Genomic DNA, 10,763 nt, shown 5'->3' with positions numbered 1-10,763 from the left:
GTTGAACTTAACGGGTGATACTCTGCCCTTTCGGCTTGTTATGTCATTTGCCTCAAGCCTCTCATTTTTGTTTTCTGCGGATTGGTACCTGTCGTGTTGGTTTTCTGTTGTATTTTGTATGGGAGGGAAAACTGTTAGAAATGCATAAATGCATATTCCTCCCCCCCCCACACCCCCCAATGTTTTCTGTACAGATGGGGTTTTACCGTGGTGAAGTGGCATGTGGGTCAGCGATACCCATACTTGCAGATATTTCAAGTGGGTGTCCAACATTTAACTAGTTTCACTGTTCTAGAGCAGAAAGCACTGTATTCCTTAGAAAGTCTGAGGAACTGCGTGTCAAAACACTGTGATTTTGTATTACATTTTAAAAGGCCAATGATTTGTACACATCAGTAAAGGACTAGCCCCACTCCAGTGGTGGCAGGAGTCGGGGAGCCCATGCCAAGAGACTCCAAAGGACAGCGTTAGAGCTGTGGTTCCCAACCTCATATTCCCAAATGTGAGACGGATGGTCTGTCTAGCTGCTGTCCTGTCTCCAGAGGTCTGGAGAAGAGTTTGAGATGACCCATAAAGCAATACAATGAGTGCAGAAGAAGCCCCTCAACAAAACACAGGCAGCGGTAGGCACTGGAGGTAATAAACATGGATAAGAGCATTCAAAGCTTAGCCTCAATTTTATATGATAGCAAATGAGTATAGTTGTGGCAACTGGGTACAGGATAGTCTGGGGGTGGGCCAAGGGTGGGGTTTTGGGGTTTTTTTGCAGTGGGATTGCAGAAAGATAGGAAGTCCACCTATCAAGAAGAGTAAGGACCACTGGTATATCTCTGAACTTTGGTCCTCCACAATGTGTTGTAGCTCATCATGGCATTAGCCACCAAACCCAGGGCAGTCAGTATAGCAGAACAGGCTGGAGAGGCAGAGAAGGGAAATGTGGGTTTGGGGAGCAACAGAGAAAATCTTGTCATTAGAAAGTCAATGTACTTTCAGTAAATTTTTTTCAGAATAAAACTTTCACCTTGTGTTCAGCCAAGGTATAGATCACTTTTTTCACACTGTGCCCTCTGAAAGGGGAACACCAAGACAGATTTCACTTCTGCGGAGTACTGTGATCACTGATTTCTACTGCAGCCAAGCAGATGTTGCGAGATTGGGCTGAGGCAGAGACAAGAGGAGTTTTGTAATCTACAGGCAGTTTACTTGCATCTGGCTTGGAATCTGGAAGGAATCTTGCCTTTCTCTTTTTCTGTATAGACCAAAAAATCCTGGTTAGCTAAAAGCTATACTGTGGTCCCACACGCCCACTCTTGCTGCAATTCATTATATTCCCCCAGTACATCTCCAGTTCCATGCTGCCGTTGTAAATCTCTGCACACCTCTGTGAATGGGCCCTGCAGAAGCTCTGCACTCGACTCACGCAGCCGCCCATCGTGGTTATCTGGCTATTAATAGATTCCAGGCAGACCAGTCACAACCCAGCCAGCAGGGTAAACACATTCATTAAAAGGTAATGCTTGCAAGAAGGAGGAAACCTAACCAGGAATAGCTAACCTTAATCATCCAGGATGTTCAGGCAATTTCAGACACCCAATCGGCACTTCAGTGGTCCGGTGATGGGCTCATCCTAGCTGGACCGGAGAGGAAATGCCTGACTTCCCTGAGTCAGGAGTGGTGAACATCCCAGTGTGAGGCACGAGGAGGGAAGATAACGCATCTCCTGCCACCAGTGCCTGCAAGCAGGATGAGAAAGGGAAGGAGACTGCCAGCTGGGGATGCTGGCTGCCCTGACCTCAGGTTCAGGCTGGTAACTTTTCCAAGGGTAACCTTCATTTTAATACTGTCAAATGTCTCTGGGGTGACTGGCAGGCAGAGCTACTCTGAGGGAGCTTTCTCTAGTCTCCATCAGAAAATTTTCAGAGCTTTTTATTCTGTTATTCATACCTAGCTCTTTAAATGCTTTCTTATATGAGATTTAAGGGAGCAGTCAAATCCTCAGGTATTGTAAAACACCAGAGCTCTTGCTGCAATACATGGGGTTGCAGCCTCAGTTTGTACAGACCCTTTGTAACAGAAGAGCTACACGGGTTAATTAGCACTGTCTGAAAAGCAAGGAAAACTGTAACAAGGAATGTGAATGACTTTAAATTAGCAAAAGTTGCACATTTGGGATGAAACTCTTGGCTTCTGTTTACAGTTGGGCAAGACTTCACAGGCAGATTTGCACAAAGCTTTTCTAAGATTATCACATGCTTCCCAAAGAAGGGGATTGCAGAGAACCAAAAATTACACATAGATTTGTATCAAAATTGGAAAATTGTTGCTGCCAAAAGAAAAAACTTATTTTTTGGATGTGGGATTGGGAGATGGAGTCAAAATTTTTTGAGATTTTTTCAGAATGGAAGGATTTCATGGTTTGCTTAGAGGCAATGATTTAAGTTTCTCTTGTGCTAAAAATTACTTTGAAAAAAACTCATAAACAGAAAGAACACAACCTCAAGAACCATAATTTGGCAGAAAATAATTTCTCTCTCAAGTTTCCTTCTCAGCAAGATAACAAACTTACACCAGTTTGGATTCGTTTAGTTCCTTCCCACAGCTCTTTTTCAATTCAGCAGGTTTTACTGTGGATGATTCAGCATGAACTGCCCTTCAGCTCCGGAGCCAGGGCAATAATACCAGTATTTTTCTCCTCTCACCTTAGCGGTGTTATTGGCTGAATTATGCTGGTACCTAAGAATGTCATCCTGTTTCCATTGAGACAGCCGCTGGAATTGGCAGCGTTATTCCCATGTCCTGATTTTGACGCTACGTCACCGGCAAAACAAAGTCAGCCTGAGGGAGCAGTATGTGCCTGTGCATGTACACGCACATCTTTCATGCAGAGAGCAACAGCTTTTGATTCTCTGAATTCTTGCGTTAACTTGCCACTGACTTTCACCGTGGCTCTCTGCATGCAAGACGTGCAGCTAGAGGATAGCCGAGTGCAGTTAGCTACACAGCAGAGGAGAAGAAACTGTGGGAAGGACCTGAGCTAGAAGACACAAAAGGACAGGTGTGCATTAACCAGCTAAGTTGGTTCTTTTGTTTTGCTTTGTTTTGCTTAGCTTTTGCAGTCAGAGTGGAAGCGTAAGATGGCTTTCAGCAACCACACAAACGGCAGTTTGGACATGCCAAATTTGCTCCACATGTTTGTGGAACAAAAGAAGACCCTTCGGTTCCATAATTTCAGCAACCCAGCCTTGGAGATGCAAGAGGAGATAATGGCCTCATTTTACATCCTCATCATCGTTGGGTTTTTCGGCTTTCTTCTCTTTGTCATGATGCTCAGCAATATTGTTTCCAGCAAGCCTGAAAACTACATTGACTACCTCTATTCTGGGAAGCTTAATCCTCAGAGCAGCAAGGTGGAGTTTCCAGGAAAGGAGAGCAAAGACACTTTTGTTATTATCAACAGCACTGCCTTACTGGAGCTGCAAAGGCAGGACGGCAAAAATAACCCTGGGTCTGACGCGCTGAGCACAGATGCAACTCTGAGGAATGTATGAAAATGGGGGGTTTTTATTATCATTCTGTTGTGCCTAAGGACCCTAAATGGGGATATTTTTCATTCATGAAAGCAAGAAATGAGGAGCTGTGCCAGGACAGATGCAGACTGGTCTTGTGCAAGCTTCCCACATGCAGCTGTGCAGGTACCCGAGGGCAACTTACGTTCTTTCAGCCGCAGACCTTTGGAGAAGAGGCTGGAAATCAAGTCCTTACTGGCCTAGCTCTTTCATGGTTGTTTCTATCATGTGTTTTTATAGCTTGCCTCTCGGGAGAATGGAAGGCCTTCCTTTGCCTGCTGTTGCTTCAAGCAGGGCCAGTATGTTTCCAGCTGGGGCATGATCGGTGTGCCTGTTTGCTGTTATTAATTATGTATTTATTTATTTGTGGGGTTGGAGCTGCCAGTGAGCCCATTGGGTGCGCACTCTGCAAGCAGAAAGAGCCACAACAGCCTCTGCATCCATCCTCACCGCCACACCGGGCACCCAGAGGTGAAGGCAAGCCGACCCATGTCCGGCCCTTCTGGAAGGAAGGTTATTTCAAGGGTCTGGAGGCACATGTGAGACTTGAACTTGTTTGCTTGCTTGGCAGACTTGGTCTGCAGCAGGTTTTTGATAGTGGTCGTGCATTTCTCAACAGCTCTATTCCTGCATGTCAGCCCTTTACCAAAGCCCAGGATAATGAGGAGGGCCAAGACATCCTGACGTCTCTCCAGGGTCCCTCCCAGGGCCCACCTGCTGGACAGCATTGGGGCTGACAAGCCACAGCTGTAGCCCTCAGGGTTGTACCACTGTTGTGTCAATAATAGCCAACAAATTCCTTCAGTGTTTAGCACTAACCTCCTCGTCACGAAATCCCACCAAGCCCTCAGCCCCTGCTGCTTCCTCGGGTGGTAGATGGTAAGCAGAGGGGTGCCGTGGTAGATTTAGGGTGTCTTCTGTAGCCCACCAAGCCTCAGCTGACACAAGAAGGAGGGGGTTGCCCACCACATGGCTCAGGGATGTTCAATCCACGTCCTGGCATACAGGGGTCCAGGATGGGTGAGGCAAATGTTGGCAGTGAGCTTCAGCTTGCTATACGTGGTCCACATATTCCTTGGAAAAAGCTCTGGAGTCTGCAAATCAAAATGATTGGGAACTAGTGGGGCAGACACTCCAAGAACTTTAAGGCATTTTGATATAGGAGCAAAAATCCTATGAAATCCTATAAAATTGTATGCCTGTGGGGTGGGTGTTGCTGGTTCCACTCAGCCTCCTTTGTGTTGCTGTGTGTGTTCGCTTTTTGTTACAGATAGGAAAAAAGTTCTCAACCGTTTTGTACCCTAGGAAACATTAATTCCTAACTTTTCTTAAACAGGTTTTTACTCCCATCTGTAGCTTCATGTTTTGCTACTGTGATTTTGTTCTCTTTTTTTTTTTTTTTTTAATGTATTCTTTGCTGCCATGATATAGTGTTATTATTATGGGGTTTTGCCACTGTTTGGTCCAAGCCAACTGCCTGGAAATTATTTACTTCATGTGGGCCATATCCTTAAAGGGAATTTCCACAGCCTGATCTCGTAAGACACGTTCCAAGGATGATACTTCCAGCTGATAGCCAAGATGAAATCCACACCGCTCTCTTGGCTTTCCACACTTCTTCCTTGAATTCCAGAGATTCAGCTTTCCAACACAGACATCTCCTTTTTTGGACAGGTACATATTCCCCAGACACTGTCTCGCAGAGGCCAATTAGGCACTTGAGTTAGTTCTGGACCCCATTGCCTTTGGCTTCATTACTGTGTCTGATTTAATAACTGCTCGGTTTGAGCCAGGATCCACCATTTATGCTCACTGCTCCTGACTGCACTCAGTAGCCACGCTCCCATTGCTGCAGCTCAGCTATTCAGATCTGAAAAATGAGAGGTATTTTGAAGGCAGAAAAAACATTTGCAGTTCCAGGTTTGTTCCTTCTACGCAATGTGGGTGTTTTCCAGAAGGTGGCGAGTATCACCGTCCATTTTGGAGAAGGATCAATTTCTGCCCAGTGCCAGCATTGAGAGGAGACTTTAGCCTGACTTCTAGCAGTAGTGACAATTCCTCCTGCGTTGCAGACCCAGTTTGTCAACTTTTCCAGTCATGCAACAGTATCAGGAAGCAGAGTCAAATCTCTCTTGCCATTGTGAGTGTTAGATACAGGTTTCAGACATCCATCATCCACGTCAGGTTCTGTGCAGTGAAATTTCACCTCCTGCAGCAGTGGCTGCTGCTTTTCTGGATGAGCTGATGCAATGGAAGCGCCAGGCTGGAGGGTGACCTCCACAGTGATGGGCAGTGCTCTTTGCCTCCCTGCAAACCAAGCTTCTGAAAACTAATGCACTGCTGATATATGACAGAAGTCTACTGATACCCCCTTTAGTGTCCACTTGGGGACGAACCCGTTCCTGCTCACACCCTTACGGATAATCAGCTCTTGCGGGCAGTCTGGGGTGGGGCTGAGGTGAGCCTTTCCTCTCCCTGTGCTCACTGTGCAGCAGGGGCTCTACACCATGTATTGAGAGCTAAAATCAGACCTTGACCACTCAGGTAACGGACCTAATGGCTCTGTCCCCTTCCCAGACCCAGGCACACCCATCATCTCTACTCCAATCCCTTGGCCTTGAAACTTTCCCTTCTCTTTTTTTCTTCCCCACCTCAGGGAGATGCATATGTGTGTACATACAGTTTCAACCACATCTAATAACAAGCTTCAACTCCTAAAGATACCCCATTCCTACAGGGTCCAGACACTAGATGGCCAAGTATTTCTACCTGAAATAGTGGCTGTACTTGGGCAGAAGCAATGACTGTGATGCCACCAAGGGGAAGGCAGCTAAGCTCAACCTTGGCAGAGAATCCCTAATGCTCAAACCCAAATTTCATCAGTTTTCACAAGGTGCCTCTCCAGTCTTTCTGGGAAACCACCAGCAGTTGAACTAGCTCTGTTCTGAGAAGTTTAGGGCTCTTATTTTAGATGTTGGCTTAATTTATTTTCTGAAGTTTCCACCTTTTTCTGTGTTTCCACCCTGAGGCGGTCTTTGATTTTGACAAGTGCTTCTCTTATTGGTTCCATCATGGATCAAGAGCTAAAATTACACACTTTTGGAAAGTCTTGTTTGACGCCAGAAGTACTGCTTTGGCATGGGACTTAGCTAGTGTTCAGGACTTCATCAGACAGCTGGGAGGGAAAATAGATTATTTGAATTGGGTATGGTATTTGTTAGAAAAAGAATCCTAATTTTTCTCACTCCATGTCGGACTGGAGAGAGAGAGAGAGAGAACTAAATTCCATATAAAATAATGTTCTCAAGTGTTGGTTTCAGAAAAAAAAACTTCAAACTTACAAAACATTTTATTTAGATAAAAATAAAATGTTAAATTTCAAAATTAGCAGCTTCATTTTAGCTGTTACATATAATATAGTACAGCAGTAAAAGCATCCACTGTTTGCTTAACATCATGCCTACTGTTTATGTGTATTTCATTATGTTCCATATTTCACTATGTTTTTATCTGGGATTTTAAAATAAAGGGTTTGTGATTATTTTTAGCTTGCATATAGAATGTGGTGACTGGTAGCGTAATAACATAATTACTACTGAAATGGGTAATTGGTATGTAACTGATAAATGGTACCCTAATTGCTTCATTAATAGGGACTTTGTTCATGGATAGTTGATAAATTTGTTATTTGGCTAAGTGGTACAATGGAATTTGGTGAAGCACCAAAAAAGTGCATGGGGGTGGGGGGTGTCACTGCTTAGCCCCTGCTTGCGTACCCAGGCAGCGATGGAGGAGCTGGCAGCAGGCAGGGGCCAGGCCTCCCACCTCCTTACCACGGGGAGCAGGAGGCCGCTAAGCCTGGGCATCCTTGTGAAATGCTCCACAGACCACTGAGCCCACCCCTCCACACCCACAGACACCTGGGGGGCAGGTACCCGCCCCGGCCGGTGCCCCGTGCGTGGGTGCTGGGTGCAATGGCTGCGTGCGCTGGCGGCAGTGGAGGAAGATGGGTGGTCCCAGCGCTGAAGCCCAAACCACAACCTTCAGGGCACTGCCTGAAGTGCTCACTGGCTATGTAGACATGGGGTGGGAGGGAAAAGAGGCAAAACGTAACACAGCAGCCTAAAGGTAGCAAGGGAAATAAAATACATATTTTTCATCTCAGCCCAGTGCCTTATGTCTGCTGCCCAAGTTTTTTAAATTATATTGAGTTGCTAGGACCATGAATAATTTTTTTTAAAGGAGGTTAACCAGTAGGTTTATGTCATATATGTATATATATATATATGAATGGGACAGAGGAGAATCCACTTCTCAAATAGTTAGTCTGAAAAGGACGTGAAAGCAGTCCATCCCTCCCATCTCACTACATATGAGCTGCATTATCATTGGTATTTTCATAACCAGTTAGGCTCAGACCACTCATGGGGGTCCAAGGAGCCAGGGCCAGCTGGAGACGCAGGCACGGTGATGCCACCTGACAGGCTAAAAGCGTCACAGTGTCCTTCTGGGACAGCACCACAAGACGATGACACAGACCTTGCCCATGCCTAAGGCCTCGCAAGCAGAAAGGCTGGTTTGCACCTCCTCCATCCACCTTGCTGAGTCCCTTCATCACCACATGAAAGCACAGACAAGTGCCCAGCCCACAGCAGCAGGCTGTCTTTATCACTCAGCATTTCGCTTGATGCTGAAAAACTACAAAAGCCAAGAGAGAGAGCGCAATGGTTTCAGGGCTGTTCGCTATAGGGGGTCCAAACTGAGGAACATCAAGCCTAATTTTCCTGGGCAGCCCCCGCTGTACCTACATGTGCGGTCCAGTTCAGATGAGGGCTGTGCTTTTGAAGCGCATCTCCTGACGGCTGCCACTGTGCTTTAGTTTGCCCTATGAAGCAGTCTCAGAGCACGCAGAGCTTCCAGCCCGTGGGAAGCCTGTAGGGGACAGCAGCACAGAGATGCCACTTGCCACCAGTCACTGCTGCAGGGGCAGGTCTGAGAGGGACGAGGCAGACAGTGTTAGAGCTGTCCTTAGCCTGGCACAGCCGGGAGGCCTCAGGGACAAGCCCAGGGAGGGAGCAGAGGACGGGGAAGGAGAGGGGAAGCCCTTACCTCACTCTCGTATCCAGGGACCCTGCCTGGATGCTACCACAGTTTCTCCCCTGCCCTGTTTCCTACTGGTGTCTGTTCACAATCAGAAGGTAGCTAGAAAGCAAGAGTAACAAGAGAGATGTGCCCTTTTTGTGTCTGTCTCAAGGATGGCATGCTCCAGCTCACACACAATTAAGTAAATCCTCTCTGCAGAGGAGACAAGGGAACGACACCTTCAGTTTAGGTAACAGGGAATATGATCTGCGGTTCCAGGTGGGATGCTGATCACAGGCAGCAAGAAAAATCAGGGAATAAGATTTCTTTACAGGTAGTTCTTTCAACACTTTACATCCAGTTGCTGAACAGTGAGGTCCCTAAATCAGCATTTTTGGGGACCTCAGGCCCTAATCAGGCTTCTAAACATGTGCACTTTTCAAAACTAATAAGTACCCAATAACTCCAGTAGGACTACTCATGTCAGCTTATGCTTCTGGTGTGTATTTATTAAGGACAAAAGCTAACACTGAAAGAAAAAGGTATAGCACAGTGTGAAATATTAATAAAGATGCTGTATTCTCTTTGGATATGTACTGCATATTCCAGGGTTTTTCTTCATATGTGTACAGTCTGAATCTGCCATCATTTTTCAGCTGGCTAACAGTTAAACCATAAAGACTTCTTTCTGGGGGTATACCCTTCTTCTTATATCCAGTTTCCAGGCTTCTGCTCTCCGTGAGATGCTGCTCACATGATGTGTCCCATCACTCATCTGCCTCAGCAAGGAGAGCATCCAGACAGCTGAGTTAGACACTGCTGGCCATATTCTTCATCAAACATCTTTTGACTTCAGTTTCCCACTTTGTTAGAGGGAAGGAAAACTGTTCCAGAGGGGACGACATGGACCGTGGGGTATCTCAGTTTCGAAGGTGGGCAAGGAAATGCATGCTGCCATCAGAGGCTGACACGTCTGTCCTGTTCAGCCCCACCTGGCAGCCTGGTGAAGCTGCCAGCATTAACTCCCAGCCTTGTAGGTACAGCTAAGTGTGAGCAATTTAACAGTCTTGTACTGGCAAGCTTGTTCTTGTGGTAAAATTCTGCATGTTTATCTGTAGGTAAGAGGAGGGACAGGTAAGAAACCAGATGGGTCAAAATAGCCATCACTTTCTGCTGCTCCACACTTGCTGCCCTCGGTGCCCTCGGTGCCCTCAATTTGCCATGTGCTCCTGTGCCCCTGTTTGATTTGCCATGGCAGCAGGGTGGTACCTGTCCCGCCTTCTGCTCTGACCTTCATTTCAGCCTGTGTGTTCGCATAACACTACACGAGCAATTTTCTTTTCCCCCTCATAATCCCTTCCATTTCTCTGAAGGTGTTGCTCACCCTTGGAGGGGGCAATGGTGTTGGCGTCAGGCTCAATGCAGGTTCCTCAAGGTTCATCAGTAGGGCCAGCACAAAATGGAGAAGCAGGTGCACAAAGTGGGAAGCTAGGGGAACTCTAGAAATCAAATTACTCCTAAAAATACCTCACCCTGAAATGACGTTTGAGGTGTTACTTACTCCTTCCCCCCTCCAAGGCCTGGAGCTGGGCAGGCTGATGCACTGTTGGGCGCCAGGCGCTGGGCACCAGGCAGCACGCTGCCAGGATTGGGCCTGCCCATCAGAGAGGCTCGTGTGGGGGTCCAGAGGTCCTCCTTCCCCCCATAACCAGACACCTGGTGTTCAGCCCCTTTCTCCACCCAGGGGAATTCAAGGCCACATCTTCCATGAGGCACCCTGCTTGTCAGGGAGGGAGGGAATGGTTTCTACCACTGGTCTCAAAGCTCAGGCATTGGCTCACTCCCCATGCTGACTCTGGGCAGCTCCTTCCTCCACATCCCCATCCCTTTCGGCAGTGCCTGGCTGGCCCACACACATACACAGGGCTCAAGCATCCACTCAGTGCTGTGAGAGAAGGAACCATGATGTTCAAGATGAGCAACGTCCTGATGCCAGAAGCCGCTAGCTGCACAGTTGCAGCCTGCCTGCCCAGCCTGAAGGGACCTTTGTTTTCCAAGATGCCTTTTGATGAGCCACCTGGAAGCCCCTCATGGTGCTGCCACTGGTTGGGTGTG

Source organism: Nipponia nippon, unplaced genomic scaffold (assembly GCF_047370975.1).
Source record: "Nipponia nippon isolate SJK-2023a ecotype South Korea unplaced genomic scaffold, ASM4737097v1 scaffold_2, whole genome shotgun sequence".
Taxonomy (NCBI): domain Eukaryota; kingdom Metazoa; phylum Chordata; class Aves; order Pelecaniformes; family Threskiornithidae; genus Nipponia; species Nipponia nippon.
The sequence above is the reverse complement of the archived record's forward strand: the minus strand, read 5'-3'. Positions refer to the sequence as shown.